The following is a 17,670-nucleotide window of genomic DNA, read 5'->3' as shown; positions in this document are numbered from 1 at the left end:
ATCGAATGCTTTAAATTGAGAACTCATTCAAATAAAAAAAATATACTTCAAACGGAAAAATGGCGGCGAGATCTTTTTTTTTTTTTTTTTTTTTGGCGGGAGTGGAAAATCCATTCGAACAAGATCAGAATTTTTATTTATTTTGAGGTCAAAATACTACCTAAATCAATTAGGGATAAATATTTAGTTTATATTAATAAATATCAGTTAGAGACTATATAGAATTAAGATCGAAAAATAATTTAGAAAAGGAAAAGAATGATGTAAAAAAGCTCAGTTATTGTTAAAAACAAGATAAATAAATGTGATAGAATGCATAATTAATGATATTTAAGCAACAAATCATAACTAAATTAATTTAAAAAAAATATTTATTGTTCATATAAAAAACTATGAAAGTGAAAATAAAATGTTTACACTAAGCCCCCAAATCACGGACCACTGACTCGACTCTTGCTATGCATGCCTCGATTTGTGTTAGCCAAGTCATGATTGTCTGCACATCTTGACCTAACTCTGTGATGATACTTTATATCTCTGTACACATTGTATCCATCACCTTGACTATCTATATGCAGATCTCTGCACGTACTATATCTACAATCTCCTCATGAATAGCAGTGCATGTTGCCCATATATAGAGACCTTATCTGATACCCCATTATCTGTTGAGTGTGTATCTCTAGGAATGTTGGCTGTCTTAGTAGTGGGAGCACGAGGCTTCTTGTTGGAGTGTCCTTTGCTGCATGACAAGGTGGAGGGGTTGATTGGCCCAATTAGCTCTCGGATACACTTAACAACATTTGCCTAGACTAGGGCTAAGTAGAAATCCGAAAATCAGACTCCGGCTCTAACTCCACTCGTCGGAGTCGGAGTCGGAGTTTTTTCCCCTGGAAGTCGGAGTCGGAGGTGGAGGTGTCCCGACTCCGACTCCGACTTCTACTCCGATATTGTGCATATTTTATAAAAATATGTGTAATCAATATATTAATATCTAATAAATAATAATGTATAAACATTATAATGAATAATATAAGTTAATATAGTTACTATAAGTTAATTTACATTACTAATTTACTATAAGTTACTATATAAGTTAGTAGTTACTATAGCTTATTTTTTATTTTACATTACTAGTTTACTATAAGTCAATATATTATATATAATATATAGTTATATTATATATAATTATAGATTATATATATACTATATATATTAAGGGCTTATATAATATATAATTACTATACTATGTATTTTTTATGCGTTAATCATATATATTTATACATTTTATATAACTATACCTTATATAGTTAATTTAGATTACTAATTTACTATAAGTTACTATATAAGTTACTATAGCTTATTTTATATTTTACATTACTAGTTTACTATAAGTCAATATATAATATATAGTTATATTATATATAATTATAGATTATATATATACTATATATATATATATATATATTAAGGGCTTATATAGTATATAGTTACTATACTATGTATTTTTTATGCATTAATCATATATATTTATATGTTTTATATAACTATACCTTATATAGTTAATTGACATTACTAATTTATTATAAGTTACTATATAAGTTACTATAAGATACTATATAAGTTTAAAGTTACTATACCTTATTTAGTTAATTTACATTACTAATTGACTATAAGTTACTATATAAGTTACTATAGCTTATTTTATATTTTACAATTTACATTACTAGTTTACTATAAGTTAATATATAATATATAGTTATATTATATATAATTATAGATTATATATATACTATATATATTAAGGGCTTATATAATATATAGTTACTATACTATTTATTTTTTATACATTAATTATATATATTTACATATTTTATATAACTATACCTTATATAATTAATTTACATTACTAATTAACTATAAGTTACTATATAAGTTACTATACCTTATTTTAATATCAAATAATATACTATATAACTATATATATACTGTATAGTATTAGAGTCATTAGACTATATATATTTATACTTATATAATATATATAGTTATACTTATATAATATATAGTTATATTATATATAATAGTCTAGTTAATATATATAGTATTAAAACAAAATTAATATTTGATTTAGAGTTTTTTTTTTAAAAAAAGGCTGAAAATACCAAAACAGAGCCCAAATGGCGTTGTTGGACTCTGTTTTGGTTGCCAAACCAGTTTAATTATTTCCCCCCCCCCCCCCCAAAACAACACTGAAGTCTCAGGTCTGATAGTGTTTGAATCTTTGATTAGGGTATATACTTCAAACCCAGTCACTCAGCTCCCACGAAAGTTGAAACGGCGTAGCCCCAGCCTTCGACTCCCTCAGCCACCACGAAACGGTGCAGCCCTAGCCTCCGACAGCTTCTCCGGTATCTCCTCTCTCTCTCTCTCTAGTGTTTGATTCGTGGATATGTGTTTGAAATTCGGTATCTCTGACAGTGCCACGATATGGTTTTTGATTTCTCTTTTAGTCTTTTATCTGTTATGGGTTTGGTTGTTGATTTGTTTGTTTGTTGTTGATTTCTATTCAAAACCCTAAATTGTAAGTGATCTGGAACATTGGCTCGAGCAAAGTATCGAGCGAGGGTCGAGCGGCACAATCTGCCTGAGTTCGCTCGAGTTCAGTGTCGAGCGAGTGTCGAGCGGCACACTCTACCTGAGTTCGCTCGAGCTCAGTGTCGAGCGAGGGTCAAGCGGTGCAATTTGCCTGAGTTCGCTCGAGTGCCCTGTTAAGCGAGGGTCGAGCGAATACATATGTTTTGACCAATAATGAGCACACTTCAAGTTTTTCCACAACAACGCTTGTTGCAACACTATTTTACACATGTTTTCACAAGAATATGCCAATACACTCATTTTTCCCTCAACACCTTTCACTAAATAAAGCATATTTTCGTTGGTGGCATATTTTGGTTGATTAGGACATTTTTTCTCATTACTACTATATATGTATATCATATAAGTTACTTGAGTAATCTTTACATTAGTTTATGAATTCATTTTATTTATGTTTATCTTGTTTGTTGTGTTCTACAGTTCTAGTTATTAAATCATGGATATAGAAGGCACAAACACTCCTAAATCCACAGGTGCATCTTGTCCTGGCATTCCAGCCCCAGAACAACTGATTGGTATTCCTAGTCCAATAGTTGATGAGTCTAGCGGACCAATAGGCTCTTCGGTAGGTACTCCTAGTGCCTTTCATTCAACCCCTCGCCCTCCACCTAGTAGTAGAAATCCTAAGAATAGGTCTGAGGTATGGTCCCACTTCACAAGAGTGCCTGATTGTGATCCCGAAGAGCCTATAGCTACTTGTAATCATTGTTATAGGCAATGGAAATGCCATCCCAAAAGGTAAGGCACTTCGGCCATGAAAATACACATCCAACTTTGCCCCAAAAATCGTACAAGTAAATTGGACAAGAGTCAAACATTATTGGTCCCGGAAGCAAGAAGCGAAGGAGGGGAATGAGAGAAGACCTTAGGGATGACCAAATATAATGAGAAAAAAATCCAAGTTGCCCTTGCTAGGATGGTGATAGTGGATGAGCTACCATTTAGATGTGTTGAGGGAGAAGGGTTTCGAGAATTTGTTAAAGCTCTTGATCCAAGGTTTCCTATTCCTTACTGTAATGCGTGACTGCATGAGGGTACTCTTGAGAGAGAATGATAGCTTGAAGAAAATGTTTTTGACCACCAAACAAAGAGTATGCCTGACCACCAACACTTGGACTTCTATCCAAAATATTAATTACATGTGTGTGACCGCTCACTTTATTGATAATAATTGGAAGTTGCATACGCGGATCATTTCATTTGTTCGGATTAGTGACCATAAGGGGGCAACGATTGGGAGGGAGTTAGAGGAGTGTATGCTTGATTGGGGCATTGACAATATCCTCACAATTATAGTGGATAATGTTACCTCTAACGACTCCGCTATTGATTGGTTGAAAACAAGGGAAATAGAAAGTGCGGATTGTGTTGCAAGTCACGAGTTTATTCACATGAGGTGTACGGCACACATCTTAAACCTTATTGTGAGTGAAGGTTTGAAAGATGTTGATGACTCAATTGTAAGGGTCCGAAATTTGATTAAGTATGTGAAGTCTTCTCCCCAAAGACTTGCCACTTCCAAGTCTTGTGTTGATAGATCAAAAGTTCAATGCTCTAGTTTTTTTACTCTTGACGTGCCTACTAGATGGAATTCGACTTTTCTTATGTTGGACGTGGCTGAGAAGTATCAAAAAGCCTTCCAACTTTTGCTTGATGAAGATCCTTACTCACGAGTTTATTTGTCTGAGGATGGACATGGGAAAAAGAGTCTAGGAGCTCCTGTGCCAGATGATTAGGAGACCATAAGAAACTTTTCGAAGTTTCTTCAAATATTTTATGGTTTTACATTACGTATTTCTAGTACACTATATGTCACATCAAATAATTATGTCCAAGAGCTTATTGCCATTCATAAACACTTGAATAATTTTTGTAACAATAGTAATCGACGTTTGATTTCAATGGCTTTCAGAATGAAGACAAAGTATAATAAATACTGGGATGATCTTGAAAAAATAAATCGGTTGTTGTTTATTGCTGCTATTCTTGATCCGCGGTTCAAATTGGTCACTCAAGCATATTGGTTCAAGAAAATATTGGGTGAGGAGAAGGGTGAGGAATTTGTTGCACTCCTCAAGAGGGATATGGAATATTTGTATGAGGCATATGTAGAGTTTGGTGGTGGGTGCGTAACTAGTGCTAATAAAACTCAGAGCGGTGAAGCTAGTGCATCAATGGGGAGTAGTAGTACTATTACAGATTAGGATCCCTTGGATTTTTTGATAGAGTTCCATAAAGAGCATGCAACATCTTTGATGGATTATAAGTCGGAGTTAGAGCGGTATTTGTTGGAGAACATTGAGATTCCTACGGGGAGTTTCGACATTTTAATTTGATCGAAAGTCAACTTCACCAAGTATCCGGTTCTTGCTCTAATGGCAAGAGATATCTTGGGCATTCCTATCACCACCGTTGCATCTGAGTCAGTATTTAGCACAGGAGGCCGTGTCCTGGATTTGTTTATGAGTTCTTTGGCTCCTAGAACTGTAGAAGCTTTTGTGTGCTCGCAAAACTGGTTGAAGTCTACTCCTATATGCTTGAGTCAAAATTATTCGGAAGCCATTAATGATGCAGAGAGCTATAAGCTAGACTCAGGTAATGTATTTAGAGATTTTTTTAAGTTGTTATATGAGTTGACTCAAGATTTTGTAATACTAATTTCCTATACTTTAACATCTTAATGCAGAATTAGCCAATTCTATGGCCAGCATACTTCATGAAGAGGATTGACAATCTTTTTTCTGGTATCTTATTTCAATTTTACTTTCTTTATTTCTATAAATTTATATGGTATCTTATTTCCTTACTAATTTTGTTCTTTTTTTTTGTTGCCCAGATGACTAACACAAGAGGGGGGGTGAATTGAGTTGTATTAAAAAAAATAACAATTATAAATCAAATATATAATATAAAATATAAACAAAATATGAAATAACAATAAATATAAAGAGTAAGGGTAAGAGAGAAGCAAACTCAGTATGTTAACGAGGTTCGGTCCCACTGCCTACGTCCTCGCCTCAAGCTACCCCTTGAGGATTCCCAAATTCACTATTCAACCTCCTTCAGGTGGAGATAGAAACCTATTACACCTTTGAACAACACCGCTACAAAGGATCCGTGTAGAACACCCTCTACACTTGCAATCACCTTACACGTGGTGATTCAACTATTCCCTGTGTAGAATACTTTCTACACACACAAGGGTTATACACACCCCTTTTCTGATACAAAAGCTGATAGTGGGTAGGTTATCAGAAAACACTCCTCAACGAGTGAAATAAGAACAATACAGCGCAAGCTATATCTCTCAAAATGAACAAGGATTAAGGCTCAATGTTTAGAGAAGAGAGAATGAAAGCTTTGAATGAATGTTGTATGCTCTTGGTGTTGTAAATGTGAAGCTCTCAAATGATCTATTTATAGGCATATGAGACTTCATATTCAAATTTAAAAAAGATTCACATGTCAAAGACAACATCATTCACTTTTTCAAAAAATTCAAATAAAAGGTTCTTCTTTTTCAATTGTCAAAGACAACATCATTCACTTTTTCAAAGAATTCAAATAAAAGGTTCTTCTTTCTCAATTGTCAAAGACAACATCATTCACTTTTTCAAAAAAATCAAACCTAATCTTTTACTTTTGGCATATGACAAAATGAGCACACTTTCATTTTCAAAAAATTCAAACCTAATCTTTTACTTTTTGTATAAGTCTAAAAAAGCATCAATCACTTTTGAAAATATTCAAATAAAATATGCACATGTGAAAGATGACAATCAATCATCTTTAATATTTTCAAAGTTCAACCCTTTAATCAAGGCATGCACATGCAAAAGATGACAATCAATCATCTTTCAAAATTTTCAAATTTAATTTTCAAAAATATTCATGCACATGTGGAAAATGTATTTTAATGCTTTATGATAAAATATTAATTTTGAGCATTAATCCTAATTTCGAATTTTGAAGAGATTTACAACATTACTCTATAATTTTAATGTGAACTTGTTCCCTTCTTGCTCATGCTTGTTTCCTTGATGTGCTTGACTCCATTGTGTAGACAACTTGAGCTTGAGACTTCTTTATTCTTTGAATTCATTTGTTATCATCAAAATCCATGTGTAGATTTATAATCACATGAAACTTGAAACCTTGAGTTCAACAATCTCCCCCTTTTTGATGATGACAAATATTTGATAGAACTTGAAACCTATATTAATACTTAAGCTCCCCCTGAAAATATGCGTTAGTTTTTCAAGCAAAAGTATAAATATAATTCCAAGCATATATAACAAGTTTAGCAATTTAAACAATGTTAATGTTCTAGTCTAACACTTCTCCCCCTTTTGGCATCATTAAAAAGGATCCGCAACAAGTAAATGGACTGAAGAAAATGATGCGTTTAATAGTCACTGTAGATAGTTGAAAAATGGAGCCGTCCGTGACCCGACAAGTGCTGCAAAGCCTCGAGGCCTAACTCTATGAATTTAATACGGCTAAAGATTTAAACAATCGCCTGATGTTGTTGACAAACGGGATTGAAGGCTCCGAGTTTCTATAAAAAAATGATCATTTTCATCTATCGGATGCCAAAAAAATAATCACTTCTTGACCTGAGTTCTGTTTTTCCACAACGATAGAATGGCTGAGCAATTCTCTTCCACTAATGTTCCAGATTTGAATCAGGAACCCTTGACGCATCAATCATCAATCTTCTCTCCTGAGGCCGTCAATACCATGATAGGAGCAGTGAACCGTTTTTCTAGTAAGGCTGATTCTGAGATTATTGCAGAATCAAGAATGCTCAGTAATCAATATGCTGCCTCTGTTACGATCATGTCTCGAAGGTTAATGGCGAGGGTGAGTGAGATTGATCATCTTAACATGCAAATATCTGAGTTACGACAGAAGCTTGCTAATAAGGATAGTGAGAATAAAAGGCTAAAGCAAGAAAACCAAGAGTTGAAAAAATTTGCAGATTGGTATGCTCATGATCTGCAACCACGAATAGAAGAGCTGGAACGAGAAAGGGTTCAGATACAAGGTCAACATCGGCAGATAACAGCAGAGGTTCATCGTTTACTAGAAAAATAGGGACAATCTACTGTTAATCTCGCTGGCTTAGTAAGAAAACTTTTGACAATGTGTGTCCAGCATATCTTGTATTTCTTTTGACTAAATAAGATTTGAAGAGAAAATAGTTTGTCTTATTCTTTATGCTATCTCTATAAAATCAGTCCTGAAGTTCATCTAATCCGCATCAAGTTTTCATCTCATCTCTATAACTCATCTGCATTCCTTCAGCATTCTCGTTTTAAGCCTTCTATTCTTTTCTCAATGGCTCATTCTTCTAACATTTCTCTAGATCCATTCATGAGGCATTCTGCATCTCAACCTCCTGTTCTTTCTGCAGCTACCATTGGTGCCATGTTGCAGCAAGAAAATAATAATCTGACTAATAAGTCAGATTCTGATGCTATTTATGACTTGGTGAGTCTTGGGACTCGCTACTCTTCCTCTATTGTGGCTTTTTCTCAGCGGCTACAAGCCAAAAATCACGAAGTTGAAAAGCTCAAAGAACAAATTGTTGTACTTCAACAAATTGTTCAAGAGTCTCACACAAGGGAAGGAATAATTCGGCAGAAGAATAAACAGTTGAAATCTTTATTAGATTCTTCATTCCGCTTGCCGGTTCCCATGAATAAGAATGACATGATATTGTATGAAGAGAATGAGCGTCTCAAACATGAGGCTAAGAATCTCAAATTTATGTAAAAGTATTAAAAAAAAATCTATCTCTATTTTTATTGACTCTGGTCTATCTTTTAAGAGATATTCATAGCATGCATCATACCTATTTCTCTTCTGATCATACATAATCTATCTTCTGGTAAAGGTTTTGTGAAAATATCTGCTAACTGATCGTGTGTGTTTGTGAACTCTAACATTATATCACCTTTTTGCACATGATCTCGAAGAAAATGATACCTTATTTCAATATGCTTAGTTCTAGAATGTTGTATTGGGTTCTTTGAAAGATTTATAGCACTTGTATTATCACATTTGATTGGAATGTGATTATACATGAGTTTAAAATCTTCAAGTTGTTGCTTCATGTAGAGAACTTGAGCACAACAACTACCCGCAGCAACATATTCTGCCTCAGCAGTAGATAGTGCAACAGAATTTTGTTTTTTACTAAACCAGGAAACTAATGCATGACCTAAGAAATGACATGCTCCACTAGTGCTTTTTCGATCTATTTTACAGCCAGCATAATCTGCATCTGTGTAGCTGATTAGATCGAAAGATGTGTGCTTAGGGTACCATAACCCTAGGTTAATTGTACCACTAAGATATCTAAGAATGCGCTTAACTGCAATTAAATGTGATTCTTTTGGAGATGATTGAAAACGTGCACATAAGCACACACTAAACATAATATCTGGTCTACTGGCTGTTAAATATAATAAGCTACCAATCATACCTCGATATATCTTCGAGTCAACTGGCTTACCGGATTCATCTTTATCAAGTTTAGTTGATGGGCTCATTGGTGTTCCAATTTCCTTAGCATTTTCCATCCCAAACTTCTTCAGTAATTCCTTAATATATTTTGATTGATTGATGAATGTCCCACTTTTTGCTTGCTTAATTTGCAATCCGAGAAAGAATGTAAGTTCACCCATCATGCTCATCTCAAATTCTTCCTGCATAGTCTTAGCAAAAACTTGACACATATTTTCATTAGTAGCACCGAATATTATATCATCAACATAAATCTGAATCAAAAGAATATCATCATTTTCATATTTAATGAAAAGAGTTGTGTCGATTTTTCCTCTTGAAAAACCTTTTTCAATCAAGAAACCACTGAGTCTCTCGTACCAAGCTCTAGGAGCTTGTTTAAGTCCATATAGTGCTTTTGTGAGTTTGAAAACATGATTTGGGGAAATATGATTTTCAAAACCTGGAGGTTGCTCAACATATACCTCTTCATTTATAAAACCATTTAAGAAAGCACTTTTAACATCCATTTGAAAAAGTTTGAAATCTTTATAACAAGCATATGCAAGTAGCATTCGAATAGCTTCTAATCTTGCGACAGGTGCATATGTCTCATCATAATCGATTCCTTCTTCTTGATTAAAACCTTGGGCTACAAGTCGAGCCTTATTTCTAGTAATGACTCCAGACTCATCTTTCTTGTTTCTAAAAACCCATTTTGTTCCAATAATAGTATAATTTTTGGGTCTAGGAACAAGTGTCCAAACATCATTTCTTTCAAATTGATTCAACTCTTCTTGCATAGCTAGAATCCAAGATTCATCAAGAAGTGCGTCATCAATATTTTTGGGTTCAATTTGAGATAGAAAAGCAGTATGATTACAAATATTTCTAAGAGATGATCGAGTACTTACACCTTGTGAAGGTTCTCCCAAAATTTGTTCCACTGGATGATCTTTCACAAATTTCCACTGTTTGGTTGCATCTTGTATTAAATTTTGATGATCTTTCCTGATGGCTCCATGTTGAACTTCCTCTATTGCTTTCTCTTTGTTGAGATTGAGACTTTCTGTGTTATTTATACCTTCTATTTCTTCATCAATAGATTTCTTGGAGAGTGGAGAATTAGATTCATCAAATACTACATGCATAGATTCTTGTACAGTTAAAGTCTTTTTGTTGAATACTCTATAAGCTTTACTATTAGTAGAATACCCGAGAAAAATACCTTCATCAGATTTTGCATCAAACTTGCCTAAATTATCTCTGTCATTCAAAATAAAACATTTGCATCCAAATACATGAAAGTAACCAATGTTGGGCTTTTTCTCATTCCAAAGCTCATAGGGGGTTTTATCTAATTTAGACCTTAACATAACTCTATTTATAACATAACATGCAGTACTTACCGCTTCGGCTCAAAAATAACTAGGCAAGTTGTTCTCATTGAGCATTGTTCTTGCCATCTCTTGAAGAGATCTATTTTTCCTCTCTACTACCCCATTTTGTTGAGGAGTTCGAGGAGCAGAAAAATTATGAATAAAACCGTTTTCATCACAAAATGTTTCAATATTTTTATTAACAAATTCTTTTCCCCTATCACTTCGGATACTTGAAATAGTATAGCCCTTTTCATTTTGAATTCTCTTGCATAACTTGGTAAAGGCATTATGTGCCTCATCTTTATGAGCAAGAAAGATGACCCAAGTATATCTAGAGAAATCATCAACAATAACAAATGCATAATATTTTCCTCCTAGACTTGCAACTCTATTTGGTCCAAAAAGATCCATGTGTATCAGTTGCAATGGTCTAGTAGTGGAAATATGTTTCTTAGTTTTAAAAGAAGTTTTTGTTTGTTTACCAAATTGACATGCATCACAAATTTTGTCTTTAAGAAAATATGTTTTTGGTAAACCTCTCACAAGATCATTTTTTGAAAGTTTGGAAATAAGTTCCATGTTGGCATGACCTAATCTTCTATGCCATAACCAACTAGTTTCATTTTGAGCTGACAAGCAAATAGCATCTTGTGAGGTAATTTCTTCAAAATCAATTGTATAAACATTATTGTTTCTAAAAGCAATAAAACAAATATTACAATCATGATCATTCAAAATAATGCATTTATCCATTTTAAAAGTAACTGTAAATCCTTTATCACATAATTGACTTATGCTCAAAAGATTATGTTTTAAACCTTCAACAAGTAGAACATCTTCAATTATGAGAGAAGATTCATTACCAATTTTACCTATTCCCACGATCTTCCCTTTCGAGTTGTCTCCAAATGTCACGTGTCCTTCTTCTTTAGATCTAAGATCAAAGAACTTAGTCTTGTCTCCCGTCATGTGTCTTGAACATCCACTATCTAAAAACCACTTATTTTTGCTTGTGGATGACTTCATGCATACCTATAAAAACAATTAAAATGATTTTTCTTGGTACCCAAGTTCTTTGGGTCCTTTATTTATTAGTATTAGAAGAAACAAGATTTTTAGGTACCCATATGGCCCTAATAGTCATTGTATGATTTCTTCTAATAGGACAAGTATGATAATTATGACCATTTCTATTACAAAAATTACAAATAGCATGTGACATATATGAAAAACTTGAATGATTATAATAATATCCTTTTTTGACAAAATTATTTTTATGAAAAGAATTTTGAATATTAGTCTTTGAGGTAGAATGATTATCAAAGAAATTTTTATAAGGTTTGTATTTTTGTTTTGGCATATATCCCAAACCTGCCTTGTCAAAAACACATCTTTGACTACCAAGAAGTTTTTCAAAATTTCTTTTTCCATTCGTAAAGTTTTCAACAATATTTTCTAAATCGGTTTTCTTCTTATTCAATTCAAGATTTTCATCTTTCAAAATGATACTTTCTTTTCTTAAAATTTCAATTTCGTTTGTTAAAGAAGAATTTTTCTTTTTCAAAGCAGTATACTTGATACCCAATTTTTCAAATTCCTCATAAATCTCTTCTAAAACATTTTGCAATTCTTCATATGAAGGATTTTCAATATTATCAAGATTTGTTACCTCAATGTCATCTTTAGCCATAAGACAAAGATTTGCTGATTCTTCATTGCTTGCTTCACTATCTGAGCTACTTGAATCATCATCCCATGTAGCTTTCATTGCTTTTTTGCCCTTGTTTCGATCTTTCTTTAGCAGAGGACAATCTGGCTTGATATGACCAGGTTTATTGCATTTATAACAAATTAAAGTGTCGTTTTTACCTGAATCTTTCTTGGAAAACTTTTTGAAAGATTTCCTCGGAGGAGTTCTATTTTTCTTCAAGAACCTCTGAATTCTTCTTGTTATCATCGCAACTTCTTCATCTTTATCGTCATTTTCCTCATCTTCATCACTTTCACTTTCATGAGGAACAGCTTTAAGTGCTAAGCTCTTCTTTGGCTTTCCTTCTTCTTCTCCTCTTTTCAATGTGTACTCATGGGTGATAAGTGACCCGATGAGTTCATTGACTTCGAGCTTCTTGAGGTCTCTAGCTTCAAGAATCGCTGTAACTTTTGATTCCCAACGTTTTGGTAAAGAGTTGAGAATTTTTCTTACTATCTCCACCTTGGAATAAATTTTGCCAAGAGCTGTCAAGCTGTTTATGATGTTAGTAAAACGAGTGTGCATACTAGAAATAGATTCATCATCATTCATCTTAAACATTTCATATTCATGAGTAAGAATATAAATTTTTGATTCCTTGACTTGCGAAGTTCCTTCATAAGTTACTTCCAAGTTATCCCAAATTTCCTTTGCCGTAGCGCAATTCATTATTCTATTAAACTCATTTCCATTAAGAGCATTATATAATAAATTCATAGCAGTTAAATTTAAAGTATAAAGTCTATCGTCTTCACGATCAAACTCTTCTTCTTCCTTTTTGACCTTTACTCCACCAACCACTTTTGTTGGAATATAAGGTCCATTTACAATACATTTCCATATTTCTCTACCTTGAGCTTGAAGAAATATTCTCATTCTAACTTTCCAGAATGAGTAATTATCTCCACAAAAGAGTGGAGGCCGACTACTAGATTGACCTTCACCAAATGAAGCTGCAATGTTAGCCATAAGATCTTAACTCAAAAGATAGTTAATCTTATAATAGAGCTCTTAGCTCTGATACCAATTGTTGCCCAGATGACTAACACAAGAGGGGGGGTGAATTGAGTTGTATTAAAAAAAATAACAATTATAAATCAAATATATAATATAAAATATAAACAAAATATGAAATAACAATAAATATAAAGAGTAAGGGTAAGAGAGAAGCAAACTCAGTATGTTAACGAGGTTCGGTCCCACTGCCTACGTCCTCGCCTCAAGCTACCCCTTGAGGATTCCCAAATTCACTATTCAACCTCCTTCAGGTGGAGATAGAAACCTATTACACCTTTGAACAACACCGCTACAAAGGATCCGTGTAGAACACCCTCTACACTTGCAATCACCTTACACGTGGTGATTCAACTATTCCCTGTGTAGAATACTTTCTACACACACAAGGGTTATACACACCCCTTTTCTGATACAAAAGCTGATAGTGGGTAGGTTATCAGAAAACACTCCTCAACGAGTGAAATAAGAACAATACAGCGCAAGCTATATCTCTCAAAATGAACAAGGATTAAGGCTCAATGTTTAGAGAAGAGAGAATGAAAGCTTTGAATGAATGTTGTATGCTCTTGGTGTTGTAAATGTGAAGCTCTCAAATGATCTATTTATAGGCATATGAGACTTCATATTCAAATTTAAAAAAGATTCACATGTCAAAGACAACATCATTCACTTTTTCAAAAAATTCAAATAAAAGGTTCTTCTTTTTCAATTGTCAAAGACAACATCATTCACTTTTTCAAAGAATTCAAATAAAAGGTTCTTCTTTCTCAATTGTCAAAGACAACATCATTCACTTTTTCAAAAAAATCAAACCTAATCTTTTACTTTTGGCATATGACAAAATGAGCACACTTTCATTTTCAAAAAATTCAAACCTAATCTTTTACTTTTTGTATAAGTCTAAAAAAGCATCAATCACTTTTGAAAATATTCAAATAAAATATGCACATGTGAAAGATGACAATCAATCATCTTTAATATTTTCAAAGTTCAACCCTTTAATCAAGGCATGCACATGCAAAAGATGACAATCAATCATCTTTCAAAATTTTCAAATTTAATTTTCAAAAATATTCATGCACATGTGGAAAATGTATTTTAATGCTTTATGATAAAATATTAATTTTGAGCATTAATCCTAATTTCGAATTTTGAAGAGATTTACAACATTACTCTATAATTTTAATGTGAACTTGTTCCCTTCTTGCTCATGCTTGTTTCCTTGATGTGCTTGACTCCATTGTGTAGACAACTTGAGCTTGAGACTTCTTTATTCTTTGAATTCATTTGTTATCATCAAAATCCATGTGTAGATTTATAATCACATGAAAGTTGAAACCTTGAGTTCAACATTTTTTTTTATGCACAAGTTGAAAAATGACATTTTTTGTAATTTGTATTAGTTCTATTATTGCAAGTTGTAAATTGTAACTTATTGATGTTGGAATTAGAACTTGTTGATGAATGATGAGACATGAGTTGATTGGATAATTTGGGAGGATAAATGATGGAATCTGGATGTGTTAGATGATTGGTGTTTTTGGCTCTATGTTATTTTGTTTGTTGTTATTGTTGTTGAAATGACAATAGCATGGGGATGCTAGATTTGGTTGTTTTTTTTAACTTGTAATTTTGAATGAATGATTTTAGGTTGTAATTTTGGTTATATATTTTTAATTTTAGGTTGTAATTTTGGACCTTTGGTTATGTATTTTTAATTTTAGGTTTTAATTTTGTTAAGGTATTTTATGTATTTTTAATTTTAGGTTTTAATTTTGTTAAGGTATTTTTAATTTTAGGTTGTAATTTTGGTTATGTAATTTTAATATGTGTATTTAGTTTTAATTTAGCTTTTAATTTTGGTTGCACATTTGAATTTAGTTTTATTTTTTATAGTGATGAATTTTGAATTTAGTTTTATTTTCTAATATAATAATTTTGGTTAGATAAATTAGAAATCTCAAATTATATTTAAAAAAAAAAAATTGATATAGAAGCCCAAATCCGATTAGAGTTGCAAATTGTAAAATTGAAATGTTAATTGGGTCAAGGAAAAAAGTCTAAAAAAAAGCCCAATAAAAAAGCCCAACTCCGACTCCGCTCTGACTCCGCTTCGACAAGTCGGAGTCGGAGTCGGAGCAGAGTGGAGTGCAAGTGGAGTCGGAGTTGGAGGTCGGATTCAGCCTCTGAAAAAGTCGGAATCGAAGTCAGAGGAGGCCAAATCTGATTCCAGTTGCATCGGTGCTCAGCCCTAGCCTAGACCCCTCTTGTTAACAAAAATTGTGTGATCAGAACCCCAAAAGGCAAGATATCTTTTTCGTATATGATTGAATCCTAGCAAAGATATAACTCGCTAGGTGGATAGGCTTCCCCCGAGTGATGTGTATCATAAACCGTACCCAATGCATGCTAACCTCGATCTTAAGTTGCCAAGGATCGATATTGTTGATGATGATTAAGTTCATTATCTTGCAAACTCAAGATATATTAGCTTGTTTGATACTTTTGGTCCTATACTAGAGATGAGCATTTGGATTCACAGCCAACTGTTGAACTCATGATTAGCCAGACCATCTAGTCCATCTACATTAGTGCCCACATCCTCAGCTGTCTCCCAAACACATGCAACTATAGACTCCCTAAGCACCACTTTTGGATATACAATAGATAGTAGAAGGATAACAAGAAACAAGTTAAAGAAAAAAGTTATTAATTAGTAACAGGAAACGTGATAATAGCATGTGACTTAGCAATCAGGAAGTGAAGTAACTCATTGGTATGAGGCAAAGAAAATCTCACAAGAATCAACATTCTTTGAATGCATGGTCCCCTTGAACCCCCTATTTTATGGGGCACATCGTCCCGAACCCCTACTAGAAGACCTACTTGACTGCTTGGGGAGCAGCAAGTAGGGATGAAAGTGCTTCTAACTGTGAGAGTGTTCGTGCCCCATACCCATGAGGCATTTCACTAATTTTCAATTCGATTTATAAGTTATTATTATAAATGACCATTGAGACTCTAAGCGACATCCTTCAATAGCAGAACTGATGGAATGTTTGTACTGGAATCATCATTGCATGTTGCAGTAATCTCTTATGTATTGCATTATGAAGACAAGAAGGTAGTGATTGTCATAAGAAGTTATGGAATTCATGAGGACCTGTGAGGCCTAGGTACAGGCTATGATGAGTAGATCGTGCTTACAACGAGAGCTACAATAGGAATAGCTTATAACAACAGATGCTAGAGACCAGCCCTCCCATAGAATATCTTGAAAACCCCCAAACTTTACTTGAAGTTCCAGTAATACTATTATCTCTAGAACTTATTCATTGGAGGGTTGACCTACCTTGCCACACTTCCTACCCCTATAAGTCATGAATCACTTAAATTTTTATAAAATAATACAAATAGCAGTGGTTATAAAATAATTATTAGTAGAAGCTTCAAAAAATCATTATATGAAACAAAAAATATGATATACACAATCTTGCATTATTAATATAATTACTAATTTTTCTTATGTATACATCGTTGAATCGAATCATAATCTATTCGCTCAAAAGTTTAAATATATACTTAGCGTTCAAATGTAAAAGTTAGCAGTCTAATGGGACACAAGCGATTGAAGATAATGTTCGAATGTAACATATGCAGTCAACTGCCAGTTTGAACGGTTACTTAAGCATTTGATGAGTAAGTAATCACTGTTCTTATAGTACTTGACGTATTACTTATCTCATATAATTTACTAACATAGAAGTGCATAAAGGATCCATATTTCATATTGAGTTTGTTCATTCCTAGTTAGAGATCACATATAAATGAGATTTTACTTACATTTATAGCCATTAATTGCAGAGTTGAAAGACTTATGGGAACATGGGGTACATCATTTGATGCATAAACATGCGAGTCATTCAATATGCATGCTGCAATGTTATGGACCACAAATGATTTTTCTGCATATGTGAACTTATTAGGTTCGAGTACTAAGGGAAAATGACATGTCTAACTTGTAACAAACACACTCAATATGAGTGGCTTACGTATAAGTGGAAACTATGCTTCATGAGTTATCTTGATATTTACCTATTGACCAATAATGATGTGGAAATACTAAAATATTTGATGGCACTATTGAATGGAGGCACCTTCCACCATATTTTTTAGGACAAGATGTAGTTGCACAACTAGTAGATATCTCTGAGAATGAATATGAAAAAAAAAGAAGTTAAAGCGAACTACGAATGAGTTGAATTGGACAAAAAAGAGCATATATTTTGAAATGTCATACTAGTTGATGTTAAAATAGTGGCATCGTCTTGATGTTATGCATATTAAAAATATATA

The 17,670-nt window shown here is 33.2% G+C and overlaps 1 pseudogene; it reads right to left on the bottom strand.

Moving 5' to 3' along the window:
• Nucleotides 1–8,555: 8,555 nt before the first annotated feature.
• On the bottom strand, nucleotides 8,556–13,233 carry LOC122312684 (annotated as a pseudogene).
• Between the last annotated feature and the right edge of the window lie 4,437 nt (nucleotides 13,234–17,670).

The sequence above is a fragment of the Carya illinoinensis genome, chromosome 6, assembly GCF_018687715.1.
Source record: "Carya illinoinensis cultivar Pawnee chromosome 6, C.illinoinensisPawnee_v1, whole genome shotgun sequence".
Lineage (NCBI taxonomy): Eukaryota > Viridiplantae > Streptophyta > Magnoliopsida > Fagales > Juglandaceae > Carya > Carya illinoinensis.
Note: the sequence above shows the minus strand (reverse complement) of the source record. Positions and strands in the feature narration are given on the sequence as shown.